General features: G+C 42.8%; 1 non-coding gene and 1 pseudogene across 1 annotated transcript; one reads left to right on the top strand and one right to left on the bottom strand.

Annotated features, from left to right (window-relative positions):
- The window catches only part of LOC144373809 (secernin-1-like), a 53,557-nt pseudogene that overhangs the window by 26,760 nt on the left and 6,419 nt on the right, over positions 1-20,378 (top strand).
- On the bottom strand, positions 2,460-2,563 carry LOC144373827 (small nucleolar RNA U13). Its single transcript, XR_013433374.1, has one exon. It is a non-coding gene; the product is annotated as a small nucleolar RNA U13 (small nucleolar RNA).

The raw sequence follows: 20,378 nt of genomic DNA on the forward strand, positions 1-20,378 counted from the left end.
AACTGCTGGGATTATAGACGTGTGCCACTGCACCTAGCAAAGCTTTTAGTTTAATTGTGGGGCATTTGGCCTGCACTATTCCCTTTGGTTTGGTCTGGTCTGGTCTTTGGAGCCTAGTGCAGAAGTGCAGTCCAAAACCATGCGTTTCTATCAGTTTTAAATTCCCAAACCAATGCGGCACTTAACATCCACTTGTGACCTTTCTTAGTTGATTTGGGCTGCTATGATAAAGGTGTCATAGACTAGAGAGATTAAACAACACATGTTTATTTCTCTTCTGGAGGTTGGGAAGTTCAAGATCAGGGTGCCAGCAGATCCAGTGTCTGGTGAGCACCCACTTTCTGGTTTGCAGATACTGCCTGTTCTTTGTGCCCTTACATGACAGACAGCAGAAAGAGGACAAGATCTGGTGTCTCTTTCATAAAGACCCTAATATCATCACAAAGGCTCCATCCTCATGACCTAATCACCTTCCAAAGGCACCTCTAAGTACCATCACATTGGGGGTTGGGCTTCAACATACAAATTTTGGGGGCGGGGTGACGTATAAGATCAGTTCACAGCCTTACCTTCCTACATCCAGGCCTCTGGTTGAAGGCTGGGAATTTTTTAGTGTCCAGAAGGCTATTGTTTTAGTCAGATTTTTAGCTGCTGTCACCAAAAGTTCGGACAAGAACAACTAGAGACATAAAAGTTTATTTGGCTCATGGTTTCAGAGGTCTTAGTGCATAAATGGCCAACTCCATTGCCCTGGGCCCAGGTGAAGTAGAGCATCATGGAGAAAGGTGTGATGGGGGAAGCAGCTCAGGACCTGGGCACCAGAAGCAGAGAAAAGCTCCATTTTCCAGGGACAGAATATAAACTCCAAAGGCACACCCCTGGTGACCCACCTTCTCCAGCCACACCCTTTCGGCCTATAGTTACCACCCAGTTAATCCATATCAGAGCATTGATGCACTGAAGGCTCGTGTAACCCAATCATTTCACCTCTAAACTTTCTTGCATTGTCTCACAAGAGCTTTTGGGGGCACACGTCATATCTAAGCCATAACAGCTGTTACCCCAAGGGGACTTACAAACTTGTTGATTATGGGAAGAAGGAAGGTAATTGGCAGAGTCCTCTAAGGCTAAGGGGAGGGGTGTTGACTATTTTCATTTGTTTCCCAGGGGCAGCAATTACATATCCCACAGTAAATCTAGTTATAACTTAGTTTTACCTTATTTGGCATACAAAGGGACAAGGTCCCACTTATCTCTAGAGCCACAGATATTGAAAAGATATGCAGAGTTCTTACAGGGGCTTTAAGTAAATAAAGTGCAGGTGATTCTCTTCCTACATGTGAGATGTATAAATCTTTCAGGTTTGGGTGGGGCTAGCTTGACATCCCTGCGACAAGCCTGTGAACACCAAATAAATATTTTCCCATAAAACTAGGAATTGCATTTAGGAGCAGTTAACTCTCAGGCCCAGAACAACCTAGACAAAGCATAAAGTTTGGAAGGATCTGAGTTACACTGAAAGTAGATCTCAGAATGAGACTACAACTTTAGCTCATTTAATTTTATCCCTTTCCCTATCTTGATCTTACTCAGGTTAACGTGTGGTGGTGGGAGGGAAATGAGGCACGGGGGCCAGAAAAGTGCTGTTCTTATTTGGAACCACATGAATCTACTTCATCTAGGAGGCAAGGCAGTTGAAAACAGCATTAAAATAGGCCTCTGGATACTGGGTGTGTCCCAGGATTACCACAGGCCTGGTATCGGTGGCATTTCCTCCACACTCAGTGACATGGGATTCTCCTGCATCTCTCAGTCTCAGAGGAGAGTACAGAACCCTGATGTTCTTCGCAGCCTTGAACTAAGGAGCTGGTGGTCCTGTCTTCATTCTGTGGTTGGGAGACCAGGCTGGAGATGGTCATGTGGGTTCACGGTGCTACCCATGGTCCTGGTCTGAGGAGGAGAAGAGTGAAACCACAATTATGTCTGTAGCAGGGTGCTGAGGTCCTGCTGTGCATGTAGGGCATCCAAGTCAGGGCGGAGGCAAGTGCACACATTGTGGGTTTCAGTGGAAGTTAAACAGGCTGAATATCCAGAAAACATTAGAGAGATCCCAGCCTCCAAAGATGGGGCTACTGAGCACGGCTACGTGTTCACCTGTCCCTACATAGATTTGCGTCTGTCAGTTGGGGCCCTGCAAAGGCTCTGGGAGCAGAATCTGCTGGAGTGGGTATAGGAGGCGTTGTAACCAGGGCCCACCAGGGACCCTAGGAAGGAGGAAGGAGGCCTTCCAGGTGCAGTTCTGGATGCAGGTCTCACAGAACACTGGTTTGCTCCAGATCCTCAAGATAAAATGAGCTCTCACTCTTGCTGCTCCTTTTTGGAGAAGACAACCTCGACCAAGGAAAAGTCTACTTAATTTCATCTATCTTTCAATAAGCTTGCTCTTTTTTTTCTTTTCATGTCAGGTGGGTAATGTGCCAATGTGGTAACAAGGTTTGAGGGAGGTGTCTCCCAGACAACAGTGGGCAAAACCAATCCCCATGCTTGTGAACCACAAAAGGATCAGGATTATTTTTAAAATTTTGTATCACTCTCCTAAGGCATTGGGGTTCAGCTTTGTAGATCAGAGCTTTGTAACCAAGCCTTCTTAAATGAGCTTAGAATGAGAAATTTCAAATGAATCGGTGCGTAATAAATCGACTATGAAAATAAGCCTGTTACAGAATAAGTCCATAGCTTGTGGCTACATTATCTTTTCTTCTCCATGACAGCACAGTGGAATGCTCCTTTAGAAAGTACTGAATTGGGTGAATTTTAATAGCTACTGCTTCTTGTGTTGAAAATTCACCAAGAACAGGCTTGTACCACCATCTCAGTAGCTTTGCTCTAAGACTCTTGAATTTTTGCCAATAGACTTACAATTTGAATGATCAGATGAATAAATGAACTGAATACGTATGATGTACCATCTTCTTTCATACCAGCCTGAGGAGGGGGGTAGAAATGTTTTCACTTTACCAATAAGAAAATAGAGGTTTGAAAAGAAGACATTACTTAAGATCATACTGCTTGTGAGTAGTTAAACCAGAGTGAGAAGTTAGTTCTTTATTTCTAAATTGCAGATTTCTCTGCCACAGTGTTCTGCCCCCTGAAATCTACTCATCATTTATTTGGTCCTAGGCACTATGCCATTCTTTTTTTCCTTTTGCAGTGTTGGGGATTGGACCCCAGGGCCTCATGCACGCCAGGAAAATGCTCTACCACTGAGACATATCCCCAGCCCCAGGCCATATATTTTCATGTTCATTATCTCATGAAACTCATATCCATTGTAACCCAATGATAGAGGAACTAATTTCATGGATGTCATAAAACTGAAGTTCAAATGTATTATGTAAACTGCCTATGGTCACACAGAGGGCAATATCTGTACTCTCTTTAAAAGGTTTATTAATTGGAAGGGCCAGGATGGATGTCTCACTTCAGAAGGAAGGTGTGTTATTTTGATAACTGAAGCTATAAGCCACACCAATTGCTGTAGGCTAATAGGTAGGAGGGAAATACGTAGAAAAAAAATGGATCATGTCCTCCTAGAAAACCATTTCTAATGAGATCTCTGAGCAAATTATAAACACAGAGGAGAATGATTGGTAATTAAATATTGTTATTACTAATTGTCTTAGACTATCCAGACTGAGATAACTATAAATAGGATGCTGATAAACAACAGAAACTTATTGCTCATACTTTGGGAGCTGGGAAGTCCAAGGTCAAGGTGCCAACGTTTGGTGTCTGGTGTGAACGCATATCTGACTCACAGGTGGTGCCTTCTTGCTGTGTCCTCACATGGTAGATGGGGCAAGGCAGCTCTCGAGGCCTCCTTCATACAAAAACTAATCCCATCATAAGGTTCCTCTATTATTAGTCATTTCCCAAAGGCCCCCTTGCCTAGTGTCATTATATTGGGTGATAGGGTTTCATCATATGAAGTTTGAAGGGACACAATATGTAGCAATAACCAAAACACCTGTGTAGAATGATGGCGAGCAAAGCTGGGCTGGGCAGAGATTTCCTTTTGTCTAGGTAGGAGTCAGGAGGAAGCACAGGGCTTGCTGAGGGCTAGAGCTGAGCCAGACAGATTCATGGGAGACGGAGTCAGCACAGAGAAAGAGGGGGCTGACCTTCCTTTCTAGGGGAAAAAGCTGCTGGTTCCTGATTCTGTCTCTGCAAAAGGGGGATAATTTTTTCATTTGTAATTTAATGTGTGATAGAGGTATTTTGAGTTGAAAGTATCGTTGATTGGTTTGCATGTTGGTCTGCAAATTGAACATCATACATGCATTGGAGTGCTTCAGGCCTGGGCCTTGTCTTGGTCTTTGGTTGCTATGACAGTAATCATGTGGGTTGAAATGACTGAGGAACACTTCTTGTTTCCTGACTTCAGGCTTGGTTTAGAAAGAGGGACAACAGCTAAAAAAGCCTTAGATGTCATCGTCTCCTTGTTGGAAGAACATGGACAGGGTGGGAATTATTACGAAGATGAAAACTCCTGCCATAGCTTCCAAAGTGCATATCTGCTTGTGGATCGAGACGAGGCCTGGGTGCTTGAGACCGTAGAGAAGTACTGGGCTGCTGAGAAAATCACAGGTGAGTGGTCTTGAGCATGTGAAAGACTGAGATGGATGTTGGCTGGACCCACAGCACCAGATCCAGAGAAATCATGCTATCGTGCAGCCTCTGTCTGTGCTGGCTCTTCATGCCTAAACACACTGTTCACTTCTGGGCATCTGTTTCTGGAAATGCACCTGGGGTTTTCTGAATCTAGAGTGAAGGGGTGCTGGCCCTTGGGAAGCATATTCCTAACATTTCCTATTTTCTGTTTGCTTTCCAGGCAGAACCCAATTCTGACTACAGGCTTCTGCATGACTCAAACTGTTACTCTGTTGACCAAGATGGTCATTGAGAAATCCCTTCAATGGGAAACTGTCCTGAGTTCGAATCAGCTACCGTGCCCTGTAGCTGTTTGTGGTTGGAATGGTCCTCTAAAAGAAGGAGTTTGTGTCTGTGTGAGGATTATTCAGTGCTACTCTAGACCAATCAGGCCATTTCTCTGTGAGGTAATGTTCCTAGAAGGACATAGAACTTGGTGATCCTCATGGAAGGAATTAGTGCTCATAAAATTGCTGCTCTATGCCTCTGGCTCCTAAGACAGCACAGGGAAGGAAACATTAGAGGTGGGAGTGGTGACCTTGAATCAGTACCTCAGCACTTTCATATTCTAGATGGGATTGGATCCCAGAATGGGTTAAAAGGCTCCCAAGAGTTCTAAGGATTGGCCAGTGACATTCTTACATTCTTTAGGACAGAATGATAAATGCATAGCAATGCACTGCCACTCTTCCCTCCTGTATCCACAAAGACATGGCCAGTAGATTCCTGCATACTTCTTATTGAGCCTATAGTTGACCTATGTATTTTTTTCAACCTAATTTACCAATGAATCAGAAATGATGTTGAGATGAAACCTGTTTGCCACACTTGCCTTAGGGGTGACTGGCGCCAGATCTGACCTGAGTTAGAAGCAGATCTGGTTCAGTCATTGGAAGTCATACTTGTTTCCTGTGCACAAAGTCCAGTGATCAGGGCTTCTCTGGATGTTGGGCACATTGAACCCCATACACAGTTAGTTTCCCATGGAGGCAGAGAAATCTGGATAGTGGTTTCCTGGTCAAAATGTGTGAAGGCACATTCTCATAAGACTATTGAATGGGCTAGAGGGTCCCTCAACAACCACAGGAATTTCTCTACCCCTCTCTACCTAGCATGTAACCAGCAGGGCCTGTGCCCACTTTGCCCAACTCTTTCAGAATTTATAGGACAAGGGCAACCTGTGTGGCCCATCAGGTCTCCATCTCTCCCACAGTGCAGGAACCTCATGCTTTTTTCTTTAATGTTTTTAGTTATAGATGGACACAATACCTTTATTTTGTTTATTTAGTTTTTTTTTTTTTATGTGATGTTGGGAATTGAACCCAGTGACTCACACACACTAAGCAAACTGTCTACCACTGAGCCACAACCCCAGCCCTCAAACTCCTTTCCTAAGAGGAAGTGTTGTGGATAGACACAATACCTTTATTTTATTTATTTTTATGTGGTGCCGAGGATCAAACCCAGGTCCTTGCACATGCTAGGTGAGCGCTCTACCGCTGAGCCACAACCCAGCCCCTGAAGTCTTCCTGTTGAATGGTTCCATTGAAAAGGCTAGTGGGCCATGCTTCAAAGCCATCATATTACTTTTAAGTAGAATCAAAGACGTTTTGATCTATAACTTCATTTCAAAAGCTGAGCCCCTTCAAAATATAGCTTAAAAAATCCATATTCACAAAATGAATGTTGTCTTTCACTAAACATTCAAATTAAAAAAAAACACACAATCATTTCTTGGGCTTATCGATTTCTTGTCCTGTGATCCCAGCAGTAGTGTGATTGATACTAGTAGGTCAGTACTCCAAATGATGATTCCTAAAAGCAAATGTCGACCATAAGTCAGCCCTCTAGGAAAGTAACATCTATGGAGCTCTTTATGAGAACTTAAAAAAAAAAACCTTAGTGTAAATGATATCAAAATCACCAGTTTAGGCTAAAACAATTTTTAAAAATTTTTAAATAGTTTATAATTTGACTCCTGTGGTACGCTCTGAAAAAAATGAATGGAAAAATACCAGTGCCCATCATCCAGGAGTGCTTATTTTGGAAGTGTAAATCAGTGAAGCAAAACATCCTGGGTGCACTTAGCCCAGCACTGAGCCTGCCTCTAGGGACTGGGTTTTAGGAAGTAATGGCTCTATAGCAGCTTATAGTTTAGACTGACTTGCTTTCTCCCACTTTATTGTTCAAGAATTTGGAAGCTTAGCATGTTCCTTGGGAGCAACAATTGTGAATGGGCCTTGTGCACTAGCCCTGATAGCTTGAAATTTGCACTCTGAACACCATCTCAAGCTTAAAGGCCAAGTTGCTCTCCATGTGTTTGAAGCTCAGCCTGCAAATACAGAAATGGAGGAAACAGGGCTGGAATTATAGCTCAGTGGCAGAGCACTTGCCTAGCATGTAGAGGCACTGGGCTCAATTCTCAGCACCACATATAAATAAATAAATAAAAGTATTGTGTCCATATTCAACTGAAAAAAAAAAGAAATTGAAGAAACAGAGCAAGTCTGTCAGCTGAGAGGAATTCTCACCTAATCCTCATTCATTAAGGGAGAGTGTACTCAGAGGCATTCCTTTCTGAGTTCATTTAGCTATACATATATTTATAAGGAAAATATTTCCATATATTTTTCACACATACATCTAGACACACATATATTTATAAGTACATTCTCCCCACTTTTTTGTGTACCAGGATTGACCCCAGTCCTTTATTAAATTTTTTAAAATTTTGAGACAGTGTCTCACTAGATTGCTTATAGTCTCACTCAATTGCTGAGGCTGGCTTTGAACCTGAGATCTTCCTGCCTCAGCCTCCTGAGCTGCTGGGATTAAAGGCATGTGCCACTGTGTCAGGCCATTCCTTGTTCTGAAATGATTCATTATCATTGCCACGTGTTTTTCTAAATGTTGAAAAAATGTTGAACAAAGAAGTATCTGATTTGCATTATAGATTGTGTGTGTGTGTGTGTGTGTGTGTGTGTGTGTGTGTGTATTTGGGTGAGTCGGGGTGGTATAAAGTGGGCTTCTAGGTGAAAAAGAGTCAGACTGGGGAGGAGGGACCTGTGGTTGCTACAGAGCATTTCTGTGGAGGAATTTCTAAATCTTGTCAGCACTACCTCTTTCAAAGGACGTTTCACTTCTCTTGTAGGTAATGCACACTTGGGGTTATTTAGAATGAAGGGCCTTGTGTATTTCATTTTGATTGTGAATTTAAGAGCAATAAAGTTATTTCACATTTAAAATGTGATGATGCCAATCAATATTGGTGGAACTAGAAAGGGGACCAAGATTGTGTTTCTTGCTTCAAAATTTGAATTCCTTCCTTCCTATAAAGTCAGTGTTCCAAGGAAGGATTTTCCATGAATTTCCATTTCCTGATTAAGTTTTCCTAAGTGTACGTGCTTTGTACTCTGCAGAGGGAGTAAAGTGCATCTGCAATCAGCTTTCCCTCACTACAAAGATGGACGCGGAGCACCCTGAACTCAGGACTTATGCTCAGAGTCAACGCTGGTGGATGGGAGAGGATGAGTTCAATTTTTTCCAGATTTTTTCTCCAGCTGATGACTACTCAGACAACTTTGAAGGCAAAGACAGCTTAGAAAAGCAAGAAGGTGAGTTTGGCTGTCCTTTAGGATTCTCCTTCTCACACTTTGCTTGTAGCTTTTGCAGAGCACTGGTCTGGATTTGGAAGGATAAAGAGGAGGGGTAGAGAATGGACTATGACATAAAGACTCACTTTTAGCAAAATTCCCTGGTATCCAGGCAAGGAGACAACTTGTACTTATTTTTACACAGTATTTTCTTACCCATGGAGGTCCCTTGTTTTTACTGATGTTATTTTTTCTTTGAACATTGATGTTATCATGAGTCCTTTGTGATACTTATTGCAAATAAGTATACTCCTTATAGCTCAGTTACATATTTGGCTTATTTTCTCCTTATAGTTTCCTCTTTTCCACTTGTCTGCTGGGCCTTGAGGGCGGGGGTGTTATCTTTCATTCGTCTTAAGATTCTCTTGTGATGCTTGCACAGTCCTTTGTTCCATGAAACTTTTTTAGTAGAAGTGTCTTGAATTCTCTTTATCAACCCTCTCTCTGCCACCCAGTTACTGACTTAATCAGAATCCATATTTAGGTAAGTGTGTTGATTAGATTGTTTACCATGTTTTGTGCCAGAGAGGGAACTTTTCCAAAACACCCACACTGGTCACATTTTATCTTCGCTAGTTGTATATGTATTTTATAAGTCGAACTTTTTTTGAACTCAGGGGCATTCAATCACTGAGCCACATCCCCAGCCCTATTTTGTATTTTATTTAGAGACAGGATCTGAGTTGCTTAGCACCTGGCTTCTTTTTTTTAATATTTATTTTTTTAGTTGTAAGTTGGACACAATATCTTTATTTATTTATTTTTATGTGGTGCTGACAATTGAACCCAGGGCCTTGCACATGGTAGGCAAGTGCTCTACTGCTGAGCCACAACCCCAGCCCTAATGCCTCACTTTTTTGCTGAGGTTGGCTTTGAACTCATAATCCTCTTGCCTCAGCCTCCTGAGCTGCTGGAATTATAAGCATGGTATAAATTAAACTTTTGATCCATTAGAACTGGAGTCAGCAAATTACATCCTGTAGCAGCTGCCCGTTTTATAAATAAAATTTAATTGAAACAGACACACTCTGTTGGTTATCTATTTGTCACTGTGACAAAATACCTGAGATAAACAACTTATTAGGAGGAAAGATATATTTTGGCTTCCAGTTTCAGAGGTTTCAGTCCATGGTCGGTTGGCTTCATTGCTTTTGGGCATGTGATATGGTAGCACATCAACAGGAGAGCACATGGCAAAGACATAGCTCACCTTATGGCAGCTAGGAAATGCTTTTTTGGGAAGGGTGACAGGGAGGGGCCAAGGTCTCAATATCCTCTTCAAGGGCACGCCCTCAAGGATCTAACTTCCTTCTACTAAGCCCCACCTCCTAAAGGTCCACCACCTCCCAGTAGCACTGCAGGGGGGAAACCAAGCTGTCAACACAAGGGCCTTTCAGGATGTTCAGAATCCAAGCTGTAGCACTCACCTGGTATTTATGTGTTGTTTATGTCTGCCTTCATGCTGCACTGGTGAATTTGAGCCATTGCAACAGGGAAGTTAAAATGAGACCATATGGTCCATAGGCCTAAAATAATCTCTACCTGGTCCTTTAAGAAAAAAGTTTCTTTTTATCTCATCTAGAAGAATACTTTAGGGTTTTTGCTGTGAAACTTAAGTCATATATTCTAGATAGGAAGGTAAGAAAGTATTCATTTTAAAATGAGAATTTGAAAAAGAACTTCTAAAGATGTTTAATGAAATCAAAACTAGCTTGATGAAAGTTGTTCAGTAGTTCGTAGCATAACAGTATCCTTAAATCTGATGAAACTTCTGGTTATAGGAAACCTATAGGTTATAGGAAATGCACAGGAGAGAGGAACATCTTCAGTTCCACCAGGGGGATGCCACGTGCAAGTCCAGCTTGTGTGAAACTCTACAGGAAGAATGACCTGATTTCTATGACAAATAAGGTGCAAGAAGACAAATCAAGAGGCAGAGATTAAAATATTCAAGAGATATTGCCCATCTGTTGGATTCTGATTTAAATCCTATACCAAGACTGGAGATGTAGTATAGCGGTAGTGCCCATGCTGAGCATTTCTTTTTCAGGGCCCCCAGGTTCCATCTCCAGCCCTGCAATCCCCCACAACAAACAAATGAAAAACTCCAAATCAATACCTAATTTTTGAGAAAGTAAGAAAGTTTGAACACTGGATAGTTAAAAAAAATCAAAGACATTTTAAATAGTTTTAGTTGTGACTTGTTATAGAGATTTATAAAGAGGATATGCATTGTGCTAGCAAATTCTCTCCCTATGTGATGTTTTGATTCTGTCTTTGTGAACACAGACTGAAATAGCCTTTTAATGAATTACAACCAGAGAGGAGCCTATAGATGTGGGATCCCATACAAATATTTTTTTGGTTTTGTACCGGGGATAGAACCCAGGGGTGCTTAACCACTAAGCCACATCCCCAGCACCATTCTTCTATTTTATGTAGAGACAGGGTCTTGCTAAGTTGCTTAGGGCCTTGCTAAGTAGCTATGTCTGGCTTTGAACACATGATCCTCCTGTCTCAGCCTCCTGAGCTGCTGGGATTATTGGCATGTGCCACCTCATCTGGCTCAAGGATTTGTTTATTCATTCATCTGAATTCAGAGACAATAATCTTATAGCCTCCAAATATTATAAATGCCTCTCAGTGTGTATATTTCTGACTGTAGGGAGATCATTCTCCAAATTTAGTAATGATCCCAAACAGCCCTAGCTTGGGGATCTGTTTACAGACTGCATACACTTCCTAATGGATATATATTGAGTATTGTACTAGTTGAGGTATAGCTAAGTGCTGTAACAGAGAGACTCCAAATTAATATGGCTTGAAGAGCACAGAAGTTCTTCCTTTCCCATGAGATAGTCCAGATGTATATGGATTGTCTAGGGATGGACCTCCATTTTTGGTCTGATGGTTGGCATCTCCCAGCAAACAGGAAGGGAGAAAAATGAAAGGCAAGGAAGTGGATGTGACCACAAAGTTGCACACACCATTTTACTGATCTCCCATTGGTCAGAATTGACCACATGGCCAGACTTAGTCACAAAGAAAGCTGGGACATGTATTCTGTCACTGAGGGTTATGATCCCAGGTATAATTTCATGGGCTTATTAATGTAAAAAATAAAGGAGTGAATGGGTTTTGGTTAACAACGTGCCACAGTTACATCTCTCCGCTATCCATCTCTCTTTCAGAAAGCATCACTGTACAGACAATGATTGACGTCTTACGGGACAAAGCAAGAGGAGTCTGCATAGACTCTGAATCTTTCCTCACCACAGCCAGTATAGTGTCTGTCCTGCCTCAGAACAGAAGCTCGCCATGTATTCACTACTTCATTGGGACCCCAGATCCTTCCAGGTTTGTTCAAGATACAGTCACAGAGAGAAAGCATGTGTATGCCTTGGAAGCTCATCATTGTGTTCATGCTGGCCGTGTCCTCCCCATGGGTAGCTAAGTCACAGTTTTCAGTCTGTTTCAATGTGGGCTGCATAGCACAGGAGCTTTGATTAAGTGGAGTGCTTGGTATAGTCACATGGTGGTTATTACGGTTGCAGAATTGTGTTTTAAATTCATCAAATAGTTACTGAGCATGTGTAATGGGCCAAACATTGTGCTATTTTGATACAGGGTTACAGAGATGAACAAAAGACAGGGTGTGTGTTGGCGGAGGGGGAGATGTGCCCAAGATTTATCAAAATAACCAGTTCCTATGCATTATTGGACAATATGATCCAGAGGCAATACAGATTGAAGCTGCTTTCATTAAGATGTTGTGTTTTAGGGAAGAACTTTTTTCCCCAAATACTTTAACAAAAAACAGCATTGCACAGTGGCTAAGAACATAGCCTCTGGAATAACTGGTCAGGATTTGGAATCCCACTTCTGTAAGCTCACGTTCCTATAACTGTGTAGTGGGAATAATACCAGCCCCTACCTTTACACGCTTGTTAGGAGGATCACATGAGATGATCCAGGTAAGTACGTGGTAGGCTTAACTATTATGACTAATTAATTAATGATTATTAATTTTTTTGTGGTGCTGGGGATAGAGCCCAGAGCCTTGAGCATGAGGCAAGCACCGTACCCACCGAGCTAAATCCCCAGCCCTTAATTATTATTAATGAGGGCTCTCTCTGACCTACTAAGCAGACAGTTACCCCATATCCTTTAATGTTCAGCTGTGTATACCACAGGTGACATCATCAGTGGCTTAGAGACGACCACTCAATGCCTTCATTCACTATTACAATAACTACATTCACTATTACAATAGCTTGGGGGGGGAGTTTTTGGGCCAAGATGCCTTGACCCAAACCTTTTATATCAGAATCTTCAGGTGGACCTTGAATCTGTCAGGTACATCTGATCCTCAGTATGAAAATCCCTAGAAGACTGCCTACATCAATTGGTTCTCAGGTGTTTTTCAGGTGTTCCACTGACCACAAACCATTATGATTTTTGAATATCAGTTGTCAAACCTTTGAATTCACTACCAAAGAATCTGCAGCTGTTAAATTTCATTCCTTTAGATGCTGAAAATATTTATTCTCCTCTCGATTCAGGAATATGAGACAAGGATTGTTTTTATCAAAGGACTCTTTTTTTTCCCCCTTCCTTCTGTCTTTCTCTGTCTTAGATGACTCAGGGGGAAAGCCAAGCACTTCTGACCTGATGGCCTCATTTTTAAAACTATTGCCAATATCAGTAGAACTTTCTAACACCATATGAAACTATTGAATTTAGTGTAAACTATTCCTTTTCTTTTTAATCTTTATTTTATTTATTTATTTTTATGTGGTGCTGAGGATCAAATCCAGGGCCTCATACATGCTAGGCAAGCACTCTATCACTGAGCCACAACCCCCGCCCAACTATTTTTAACTTTTCATTCACTCAACAAAAACTTACTGCATACCAAATATTGTACTTGTTCAGTACTTGGGGTGAGGTGTGTGTACAAGAAAGAGGTGGCAAAGATGTGGTGGTACAGGGAAGAACTTTGCAGAGGAGAGGTGAGCACGGTGGGAGAAGTGAGGGTTTATTAGGTACAAAAAGCAGTAATGGCACTCTAGGTAGAAGAACTGCGTGTACAGAGGCACAGAGGCATGAAGTGGGGCACACAGGTTGATGGGCAAGTTTCCTCTTGTAGATGAGTCTGGGGATCAGGTTTCTATCTCTTCCTCCTCCCACCCTCCATAAACAAGCCCAGCCACCCTCACAGGGTCCCTAAAGGCCAGCTTCAACCACTCTGTGGTGTTCTGGGTTCTCCTTCTTTTTGATTCCAGCTGTTTTTTCTTGGGTTGATCTCTCAGTTTTGAACACTTGGTTCCATGGGCCCACCTTCCACCTACAACTTGGTCCCAGATTTAGGGCTTCTACCACCCTCCCTGCTGATGGACTGTGACTTGTTTTCTCCCTTATCACTGATGTCTTGGAGGACTCTGCTGGTCTGTGGGGTACACAGGGCATTTACGTTCTATTTTGAAGCATATGAAATGTTCTGCTAAGATATTTGGACATTATTCTTTAGGAAACAGGAGTGGGTTGAACTAAACCAACTCTCTTGTTGAAGTCTCAGATACTTGCTTTAACTCTCCTTAGTTGTGTTGTCAGGAAATGAGTAGAAAGGAATTCTGTTTCCCAGCGAATTCTGTTTCTTAACATAAATTTCAGGGCTTAATCTAATTACAGAAATGGGTTGAGAAATAGCCTTCTGATATTTAAAATGGAAAATTTCAAGTAATTCAAAAAGGAAATTATTCATTGTTAAATTAATTGAAAAGACCTTGTAGAAGATTAAGGCCCTTCCAGAAGACATTCATTTTTATCTTCCCTGGTTAAATGGGCTGTGTCTCTTACCGTGACTGTAGAACTGTCGTAGGTTATTTTGTTTCTTATTCAACATTTCGATGTTTCACTGTAATTGGGCATGCTCAACATTGTGCATTTTGTCAGCAGGAAGCATAATTACTTACCCTCAGTTTTTTGGGTAGTAACACTGAGGAGGTCTTAGCTGACTCCTGCTAGTGCTAAAAATGTTAGACATTTTGGGGAGATAGTGTCAAAGTATCTTTTGCGGGTAGGATACTGGGGATTGATCTCAGGGGCGCTTGACCACTGAGCCACATCCCTAGCCCTATTTTGTTTTTATTTATAGACAGGGTCTCATTGAGTTGCTTAGAGCCTGGCCATTGCTGAGGTTGACTTTGAACTTGCCATCCTCCTGCCTCAGCCTCCTGAGCAGAGCTGCTGGGATAACAGGCATGTGACACTGTGCCTGAACTCTCCTTCTTTCTTATCATGTACCAATTACCTTGCAAGTTTGAGAGTTGGAAAGAGATAAAAAAAAACTCAGAGTTTGAATGATTGAGGGACAGGAAAAGTCATTTAATTAGCTTTGTGGAGAAGGCAAATTCCATCATATTCATATTCCCTTGGGTCAGCTTGTGCCTTGATCACTGATGCAGTGATATTGATAGACTTCAGTGTACTGGTTCTGACCTTTGGAAGCCATTTTAATGGAAGCTAGTAGTCGTCAAAGCTTCTTGATAGGAAGAACTGATAGAGAAAGAATACTTGGAGAGGTGTCTTGCCATTTTGAGACAGGGTAAGATGTAGAGTCTTAGAGAGTGCTCAAGGTAAGGAGAGCTGATCAGGGGTCTCTCTGCCTAACTCCATGTTCTGTGATGCCACTATTGTCTTGAAAAGGGCCACAGAGGGAGTATTTATACCAAAGAATTCTGCAAATACCATAAATTTGGGCTTATTATTTTTAAAGATGTAGTTGTCAGACCAGTATAGCACTGAGAGGATCTCATATACTAACCATTAAAGATATAGCATTAGTAAAACAAAATGGTTAGAGAAGGTAATTTAAGAACCCTGGGTCATGGTGGGTGTCTCTCCTCCCTCTTTTTCTTTCTGAGCTTTCTTTGTTTCATTGTCTTCTCCCAATGCACTACCATTGAGAGGCTAAATTAGATTGGTTAAGACTGTGTCATTTGGATCTTTCAAATCTCAGCTGTGGGGGTTACCTTGTTGTTCTTGGAAACCCAGGCATCCAAGGTCAGCCTTGGCAGCCACATCAGTCCTGCCTGCAGATATACAGAGCTGAAAGCCCAAGGCAAATGGCTCCCTCCCCTCCTTTCATTTTGAACTCTTCCCATACTGCTTCTCTCCACCCTACACTTTGGACTTTCCAAACCTCCCAAGCTTCTGGATCCAAATCTCCATCCCCAAGGTCATCTTATGCTCCAAAATATTCTCTAAAATTCTCTTCACTGACTGGTTTTGCTCTCAGCCAGGTATGACCCTGACAATATGATTCAGGTGACATTGTCACACTAGAGCTAGAATGGCCCATAGATGAACCACGCAGAAGGACACCTGCCTTTTGAGGGAAACCAGTTATTATAAATGCCTTTCAGATTGGTTCACAGTGTAGCAGATTTATCTGAGCAGGGGCTTATGTTTTTCATTCAGGGACTAATGATCCTCAGTGGATTTGCAGGGATTCTGGGTTACAAGACCAGCCTGGTTTCATTGCTGGGGAATGTCCACATCTTCAGCAAGAACAGAGCCACATTTGTGGCTGGAACTTTGTGGCTGGAATGGTTGACTGGCTTCAGATAATAAAATTCCAAGTCCCAGAAAACAAAAAGTCCTTATTTTTTGCAGTTTCACAATGTATATGAAAAATACCAACAGGATACAAGGTTGGGAAGTAGTGGGGAAAATAGACTTTGGATGTATAAGGTCTGAGTTTAGTTGTAGGTCCACTGTTGGTTAGGAATGTGACTTTGGACAAAGCACTAGGATTCTGTGAGCCTCAGTCATCTCACCTGTAAAATGGGACAGAAGTTTTGCCCTGTGTATTCACTGCTGCCTCCCTAACATCTGTTGGGCACTGCATCAGACCCAACATGTATTTGCTGAATGAATGACAAATGAACATGAGAAGAGCAGAGCCCGGAGATGCAAATACAAACACTAAAATTTGTGCTAGGCTGTAAAACTTTATAGAGATTTTCATGATTATTTTTTTGTTCTTCCAAATGAGAAAACAAATTATGGGAAAAAAGATTTCTTTTTTTTTTAAACATTGGTTTGGTGCATCCACCAGAAGGTTCTGGAAAGAAAAATGGGCAGATAAGGCGAAGGTGCCACCAGTGGAACTGTTTCATGGCTATGTTCAAAGTGTCATTCAAGGCTAAACTTCCTGCACGTCTCTGAGTCAGATCTTGGAAGACCAAGCTGTGCCATGTGTCATGAGGCTGTGTGCCTCAGACCTTAGACCTGTCTTGTTGAGAGCTGAAGGTGACAAGGATATGGCTCCCTGTAGTCTTGTTCATGGTCTTCTTGGCTTCAGTGTCCCTCAGTAGAGTCTTTTTATTTTGTTTGTTTATTTTTATGTGGTGTTGAGGGTCAAATCCAGTGCCTTATGTATGCTAGGCAAGTGCTCTACTACTGAGCTACAGCCCAGCCCCCTCAGTAGAGTCTCTTAAAGTACTCTTCTGGCTCTGTGATGCCCTTGGCCATTGGAAGCACTTCCTCCCTTTGTACATAGCATCTTATATTCATGTCATACTGTGGAGAGGCTGAATGACCACAGTGAGTTCTGTCTAGGTGACCTTTCTGAAGGTCATCCTCAGAATCCAGCCCTGGACTGTCTTGAGCCTCTCTGCTATGTGGCTGTCTGGAGCCTCTCTGCTATGTCCCACTTAGAGCCAACTATAGGACACACTCTGGGTCACTCCACATACACGATGAAGTGAGCCTCTTCCTGGAAAGGTGGTGGAGAGGAATGGTCACCACCCAGTTTCAGCTTTGACACTAGTTAGATATGTGACCTTGGTCAAGTCATTTAATATTTCTGGGCTATGAGTTGCCATACATTTCTTCAAGTGGTATTGAAGAGGCTGCCATCTGAGGTTCAAATATGGGAACATGCCAGGGGAGCTCCTTATCCATTTGGATTTTTAAAAATTTTTATTAATGGTGTCTTTTTTATATAACTTTATTTTACTTGTTTATTTTTTTTATTCAATGCTGAGGATAAAACCCAGTGCCTGGGTGCTAGGCATGTGTTCTACCACTGAGCCGCACCCCCAGCCCTCACAGTATTTGGAGCCACCGAGTTAGCTAGGTTCCCCTTTTTGGGATATAGTACATAGGTACAAATGATCAAACCTGAATTATAGATAATTTCCAAATTCTAATTTAAATTAATATTAATATTATTGCAGTGTATTATCAAAAATTATTATATTCCTTATTCTATAAATAATTTTATTTTAAAATTTTTATTATTTATATAATTTATTGAATCTCAAAAATTCTTCCTTTAAACACCTTGACAAATTTATGCTTTGTGTTTTTAGCAGTCGAGGATGCTGACTTCCTCACAGAGTATGGAAAGAAGTTTTTGGAACTCTTAGGCTGCTTAAAATATTATGGGCACCTGCTCATATTTTTATTTTTAAGATCAAACAAATAGATGGGAGGTCTGAACATACAGTACCTCTTATTTTAGAAAAGCTCCTAGACGCTGTCATGAGTTAAACTAATCTCCATATTCCAGTGAGCTTCGACTGGGTTTGAAGTTATATCAAACAGAGCATTCTTTACTACCAGTGTCCTGTATATTGGGTGCAGAAGACTGTGACTGTGGGTTGAAATGGAGTTACAAGTTCACAGGTCTTAGGACAAAGACATAGAATTGGCAAGATAGCTTTAGAAGCTGGAAGAGACCATTTTAATCCAGGTGAGCCCAAGAAAGAGAAAACATCAGCCCCCAGTTGGTCAGAGGCAGAGAGAGTACTCATGCCCCTATTCCCAGTCCCAGTCTGTTCTTTGTCTCACGTGTCAAAAGGCAACTCAGCCCAGTAGGTGCTGCCAAGATGTCTCTTTCCAGCCCCTCTGGCAGGCAAGGTTCTCCCTTGGAGTCAGTGTATCAGAAGAGACACCTGGTGAGCAAGACACTTAGGTTCTAGAAATATAAAGGCAGGTTTCCAATAAGGAGGTTACTCCACTCCAGCTTTAAGTGCTAGAGAACAAAGGTGCTGTGTGGGCCTGTAAGAAGTAGCAGGTGAACATCATCGAGGCCTGGGGCTGGGAGACAGGTCTCCTCTCCAAGGGCCCCCCCTTGTAGCCAGGGTGCAGTGGGCTCTGCTGGAGCCTGCAATTCCCTGGGCTGCTGGTGCTGGGGCCGGCACCAGTCCCACTACAGAGCCTCACACCATGGGGAGCCATGCTGTCACTGCTCTACCCAATGCAGAGCCCTATGACTGAGTAGGTGTGGACTCAGGAGTGGGCTTGGGCCCTCCAGGCCCCTGTCAGCAGAGGGTCTCTATGTTAGTCACGGAGCCTGCCGGCCATTGTGTGGCAACTCCTGTATGATGTACACTGGCTTTTGGAAACACTCTTGGCAGGGCTGGGCTCACTGGCAGAGTGTGTGTCTAGTGAGCATGAGGCCCTAGGTTCAGTCCCCAGCACTGGGAAAAAATCAGGAACCCCTCAGAACACCCCTGGTGCTATCTGGTCCTGCAGGATCTGATAGGACTCTTGCTGGTTGGGATGTAGTTGTGTCATTGGAGACCAGAGGGACCCAGAGACAGCTCTGTATGCTGTTCTGTGCTGAGCACACTCTTTTTCTCTCACTTCCCAGGTAATCAGAATTGGTTTTGACAGTTTGAAGTTTTGTATTAATTCATTTTTCATATCCAACAGTCAGTAGAAGGGAAAAGGAACAATCATTTCCAAGAGGCTGTAGGGGGTGGAAGTGTGTCTTCCCTCTGTGTAAGTAGCTTCCCTATGTCTTGGGCGACTTCCTTTGATGGTAGCTAAGGAGGGATATGCCTTGATTCCACCCAGGTTGGCCCACCTTGTGTTCCCCAGCAGTAGGGCAGAGGAGGGGACCATTCTCCCATATGAATGATATGTATCACCTGCAGAGGACAGCAGAGTCCCCAACAGGCATCCTTAATTAGTACCACTCACTCCATCACCATGGGGTGCAAATTCTCATTGCCTTTGACATGTAGGTTAAATTAGATGCTGTGAACAGTGTCAGTGCTCTCTCAACCCCTTTCCTGTGATCACCTCAGGAAACTATCAGAGAGGTTATTTCCCACTACTGTTCTCTATGACTGTGCTTCTCAGACCCAGATGTTATGAATCCCCCGGGATCTTGTTAAAATGCAGATTCTGCTTCAGCGGGACAAGACAGAGCAGGGATGCTGATGCTGTAAGTCCAAAGACACAGCTAGGGGAGCAAGGGTGACTGATCACCAGTCCTTTTCAGATCATGGTGCACATGAATGTATTTTCAGGGCACAATGGCAAGGTTGCTCTGGCTGCCTCACATCTTAACACCTCTGGGCTGAAAAAGTCAGCATCCAAGCTCACTTCTAACCCAATGGAGTCTCCTTGGAGTGAAACAGGGTACACCCATAGAAGGGCAAAGTAAAGTCCAAATCTGATAAATTGAAAACACATGAGATGTGCACGTGGCTCACGCCCTCCTATCTTTACTGCAGGTGCTGCCCCATGGCTTGGCTAACATCAGACCGCAGGTCCAGCAGTGCCCATACCTACCAGGAGTGCCCCTCTGCCCAGCAGTGTTTTCTCCGGGTGAAGGGAGAATAAGTGTCCTTCCCAGTGTTCATCAGCTGTGACACTGACCTGGAATGCCAGGCCACAGCTTTTGACATGCATGGCTCTCTTGGTGTATATGTGTGTGTGTGTGTGTATGTGTGTGTATGTGTGGTTGTGTATGTGTGTGTGTGTGTGTGTGTGTGAGATGATGTGTGCAAGCCACGCACAAAGATATTCACACACGCCTGCCTGCCAGACATCAGTCCTGCCAGAAGAGCTGGATCAAAGAATAAAGGGGCATCAGGCCCCTCACTCTGCCTAGCACCTGCTTTCACACAGCCAGATTTCTGCTTCTCTGCAGGTGTCCCCTCTGGGATCTCTGGGAATTTCTGCTTCATCTGTCTTAATCAGTACCCTCCT

This window comes from Ictidomys tridecemlineatus, unplaced genomic scaffold (genome assembly GCF_052094955.1).
Source record: "Ictidomys tridecemlineatus isolate mIctTri1 unplaced genomic scaffold, mIctTri1.hap1 Scaffold_50, whole genome shotgun sequence".
Lineage (NCBI taxonomy): Eukaryota > Metazoa > Chordata > Mammalia > Rodentia > Sciuridae > Ictidomys > Ictidomys tridecemlineatus.